This window comes from Alligator sinensis, unplaced genomic scaffold, assembly GCF_000455745.1.
Source record: "Alligator sinensis unplaced genomic scaffold, ASM45574v1 scaffold528_1, whole genome shotgun sequence".
In the NCBI taxonomy this organism is placed as follows: Eukaryota; Metazoa; Chordata; order Crocodylia; family Alligatoridae; genus Alligator; species Alligator sinensis.
The window spans coordinates 1,061,619-1,066,861 of NW_005841846.1; the positions used below are offsets into that span (position 1 = coordinate 1,061,619).

Here is a 5,243-nt window from a genome sequence, read left to right on the forward strand (position 1 = left end):
GCTAGGGTCTGGAACCAGCTTCCAAGTGAGGTGGTGCAGGCTCCCACCCTGGGGGTTTTTAAGAGGAGGTTAGATGACCATCTTGCTGGGGTCATTTGACCCCCAGTACTCTTTCCTGCCATGGCAGGGGGTCGGACTAGATGATCTGCCCAGGTCCCTTCCAACCCTAGAAACTATGAAATAAAATACCACTTGAGAGATTCAGTGACATGGATCATAAAAACTCCTCAGATCCCATTCCTGCCATTATATTAACATCTATCGGGGCCTGAGAGCATAGTGTCAAATCTCTGCTGCTTCCAACAGATAAGTTACTCCATGCTTTGGTTCACAAACTCAGTTGAAGCACTTAATGTTTGAATGAAGCCTTATTTACATGAGCTCAAGGATTTTGCATTTTCCTAAACCACATATACACATTAAGCAAGATAGAATTTCAGGAAAGGAAATACTGCTCTGACTAAGCACATACACAGGGAAAAGAATTTGGCAAATCAGTTTTTCAAAGGTCAGATTTTCAGTTATACCAAATTCAGAGTGTAAATTACGTTACAGCAGGGGTTGTCAACCAGGGGTACACAGGAAGCCCCCAGCGGGTACATGGTAGTGGTGTGGAGAAGCAGGGGGACTTCTGGTTTTTCTGTTGGTGCTTCCGGTTTTGCTGTGGGGGACCAGGAGGACCCCCCACCCCCCCTCGTCTATCTGCAGCTGGAGGACTTCCTGTTTCTAGACTGGCCACTGGGGGTACACCAACCAAAAAAAGGTTGAAGACGCCTGCATTAGAACATGCACACAAAAAAAGTGTTATTGAGCTGTAAAAAAAGTTAGATTTCAAAAACAAAAAGAAAGAGTACTAATTTAACTGGTAGCTAGGATTAATGGAAGAATCAAGAAGACCAGAATAAAGTTATGTTCACTCAGTAAGTTGTTAAGAAATGCTACACAAAATCCAAGTTTTGCAAGAATATAGGAAGTAATTTACAACTAAGTTTTACTTGCAAGTATGGGGAAAATAGTTTCTCCCTCATAAATACAAGTCTAACCTAAACAGATTAAGTCTGATACCAGATCTATTTTAGACTAGTTTCTGCTATTTTTAAACCAGTCTATGGGCACTGAACTTCTGTTTGGTTATAGGTATAGACTGGTTTCCAAGCACTTATCCTGTTTTGTGTGTGATGTCTGTACCTGGCCATTGTGTAAGCGTAATTAGTGTTTGACAAGATGGATATCTTCAGTGTCTATATATTTCACCAAAAAGCTAGTTCACTAATGTATTTTATTCGAAAACAGTGATTTTATCATTTAAGATCACACTGCATATGTAGTTATTTTGCAATTCAAATTACTTATGTAAATTTAAGGTTGGAGTGTTACAGTCATAACAGTCCAAAGGAAGTTCTACACAGAAGTAAAGGGGTTTTAGATATAGGGTTTGTTTATTTTCTTTCTTTTGGGGGAGGGGGGGGTGCGGAAAGAGAGGGAGCTGCCATGAATAGCCAGGGCTTGTTATTGAAGTAAACTGCACTTCAAACTATGCCTTATGAAGTGTACACATATGCCTGTATGTGTACTTGTTTCAAAGCTATAATTAGTATTCAAGTGTTGACACATCATGATTTGGTTTAAAGCTACTTTACTCTGCTTACTGAACACAACTTTAAAATTGTTTAGTTCAATTTATTTAGCTCCACCTCTCCCCCCGCCCCCTGGATGCTTTCATATAATGGCACAGTGGGATCTGATCCCTAATCCCAACTCTTGCTATGATGCATACATGGCAAGAGGCACTACTAGGATCAGATCCCAACTGTGCCATTACTACTACTCATAACCCTGAACTCCCCTTGCACCAGCAACTGAGAGTCACTCTAATTAAAGCACGCTCCCCTCCCACCCCCAGAGCATGTGTAAGAGTGCTCTGGCTGCTTTGTCACTTTAAATGCCCATGCTATTTATGCTACAATTAACATCTTAAATCATGGCATAAGTTTAACACATGGAAAGGGCCTTAGGTGTCAGGCATCTGTTGGAAAAACGGAAAAGTAGTGCTGCAAAAGCCATTTATATGTGCCCATAAAAAATTAAAAAGCCCTTTCCAAAAGTAAAAATGTGTTGTTTTATTGCACCAGTTGCTAAACTGCATTCAACCTCTAAAATACCAAGTAACATGCAGAGGTCATTAGAGAGGCATGAATTTTTGGCCTGTAAGTTCTAGCTCTAAGCATCTAGGGGAGGAAAAAAAAAAAAAAAAAAAAAATCAAACAAATAACCACCACTGTGCCCCTACTCTCACTTATCTCCCAGGCCCAGTTTTGGAAACAAGCTGACAACTTAGATTTTTGATCTATTAGTGTGCTCATTCACATGGCAGACACCATCCCAATACCCTAAAATCTGGTACCTAAATTCCAAGTCAGCATACAATTTAGCAAGAAGTTCACGCAGTAGGATTTTCTAATTTTAAATTTCAAGCCACTCTATTTATATAACTATCATGTTTCAACACCTTTCAAATATCTTACATTGGGATAGAGTATTAATAGGGGAAAGTACTCCTGGTAACAGCCTTCATATGTTTAACAATTGTTATTATTCCAGGGAAGCCTAAATAAAAGAATCAGCAATTTTAGGAGGCTATGATTAGCAAGTGGGATCTTTTATTGCTAGGTAAGTTATGTTTGAGCTTCAAAGCTTTTGTTTGCTGAAGACAGCATCAGGAATCATGGTCCTGTATAAACCTGACTCATTTCAAAGTCTATCAACTGATTATTTCCCATTCCAGTTTTAGCAAACAGGAAAGCTGCAGATCAATACTACAAATTAATACTTTTAGTTGGGCGATTAGTGAAATCAAAAAGGACCAAAGTAAAGTAATATTACAAAAAAATATTATGTTCTATTTGAAAGAGTATGGAAGTCAGTTTAATCAGTTTGTTGAGATCAAATGCCCCACTGAATGAAACTGATACCATCTATTGAACTTGGAGAGCAGAATATTGATGACTGTCTCACTTACCACAGTAATGTAAGACAAGTTTCAGGCCTTTGAATAGCTCAATGTAAACTTCACTCAGGTTGTAACAGAGACTGCTTGCTAAGTGGCATAGGCCATTTACTAGATTGAGAGCATAGAATGTGTATATAGTTGCATGTGTTGCAACTGTACATCCTTATAAGGGCACATGTATGTGGAGTCCCTGGTACTAAGGGGAGAGGAAAGAGAAAAGGAATGCTGTACATTAGGGGTGTGTGAAGCAGGCCCTATATCTGACTCGGATTCGGCCCGAATCAGGGACAGTAATTCGATTAGTTGATTTGGATCACTGTCCCCATGGGTGAATCAGAATCTGACGATTCGATACCGATTCAGAGAATCAGCGATTTGGACATAGATACAGCTTTAAAAGTTTTTTCTATGTACCTTGAGGTAGCAGGTGTGGCTCATGATCACGGTGATGCTGGGGTGCATGGACTGTCCCACAGGAGTGCAGGGGGATCCTCCACATGCTCGATAGTGAACCCAAAAGTGGACCAGAAGTACTTCTAGTCCACTTCTGAGCCCGCAGGGGAGCATGTTGGGGGGGCCCCCTCCCATGCCCCACTGGCTCAGTGATCAGTTGCGGGGGGACCCCCGGTGCCTGCCCCCAGACCCAGGAGGCACCAGACGCCAAGCCGGGAGGGGCGCAGGGGGGTCCCACAGCACACTCCCTGGTGGGCCCGGAAGTGCTTCTGGTCCACTTCCAGGTCTGCTGCCAAACACACTGGGGAACCCCCTGCGCTTCTGTGGGATGCTCCATGTGCCCCAGCATCACAGCACTCATGAGCCCCTGCCACCTAGAGGTATGTAGAAAAAAACATTTAAAGCTGTCTCTAGGTCTGAATCTTTCCGAATGGATTCGGAGGGTTCCGATTCGATTCAGAGAGATTAAAGCGTCCTCTGATTCAATTCAGATTCGGCCACCGAAATCAGGCCAAATGGAATTGGGGACCAAAGCTTCACACAGCCCTACTGTATATGCTCCTAAGTATGCCATGCCTACACACATATACCAAACCCAGAACTGCAACAAGAAGGCTGCTCTGGGGGCCACCCTTCATGTAGGCTCCCTAGATTTCAGTTCTCAATGGAGAAACCCCCAAAGCAACTTCATCATGGCATTTAGAAGCAACAACTACGAGTGTGGTTTGCCTGCACAGAAGTATATCCCCCAGCAGCAGAAAAATGCTAAGTCTTGCCCTAAGTATTTAATAGGTTATTTGCCTATTAAAAAATTATAACTTGATTTGGATAGGGATGATCCCACCTCAGGTAGGTGGTTGGGCTAGACTACCTCTGGAGCCTCCTTCCAGCTCTACTTTTCAATGATTTTATGACTTGCCATCATGAAAAACATATTTAACTATGTGGCAGGTTTTACAAAGGTGCGAGTACCTAAGCAGCTACATGCATCAATATTAAAAATACAGCTATTAGGAATTCTCCCACTCAATGTTTTTGGCCTAGTCTAACCGATTTGTTAGAAATGAACTTTTTCACAAATCTTCAAGAGTATTCCAGGATAAATAAGGATAAGATTCCTGGTCAGAAGGAGACAGGGCTAGACCTGGGATGTGGAAAACCAATGTTCAAGTCCCTGCTACAAGCAGTATTTGATTTATAAGTCAAACAGCTTAGGAAGCTGTTTTAGTGCTTAGGAAGCACTATGTGAAGAGACCAAACTCAAATTAAACTAGGAATCTGGCCACCAGGACACTCGCCTGAACAGTGGGTGACCACAGTAAAGTACATGGTCTGAAGCATGCAGAACAGTCTCCCAACATCCTTACAGAATGATATAACAATTTTCCAACTTGCTATTTCACTCCTTTCTAAGAACTAAATGGAATTATGAATAAGAGAAACAAGAATAAAGTTGTTTTAATTCATTTTCCAAGCTTTAGAGGATTCCTCTATTATAAAAAATGTTAGATAAAAAGGTACGAGTCAAGGGTATATGCAACTTAAGTTCTCATATTTGAAGGCTATCAAGATAAAGTAGAATTAAAATTGTTGTACTGCATCTTTTGCAAAGAAATGGTATAATTAAAAATAGGACAAAATTAAGCAGAACTGACTCATACTAGATCCGACAAGCCAGCCACACACTGAAGCCCTGTTCAAAAACATCTTTAAAGAGACTGTCATTTGTATTGGCTTTGATTTTCAAAACAGTCTACCTACAGACCCCTGACAACTTTCC

General features: G+C 41.3%; 1 protein-coding gene across 4 annotated transcripts in view; it reads right to left on the bottom strand.

Annotated features, from left to right (window-relative positions):
- The window catches only part of MTUS1 (microtubule associated scaffold protein 1), a 164,092-nt gene that overhangs the window by 121,697 nt on the left and 37,152 nt on the right, over positions 1–5,243 (bottom strand). The gene's annotated exons all lie outside the window — the stretch shown is intronic.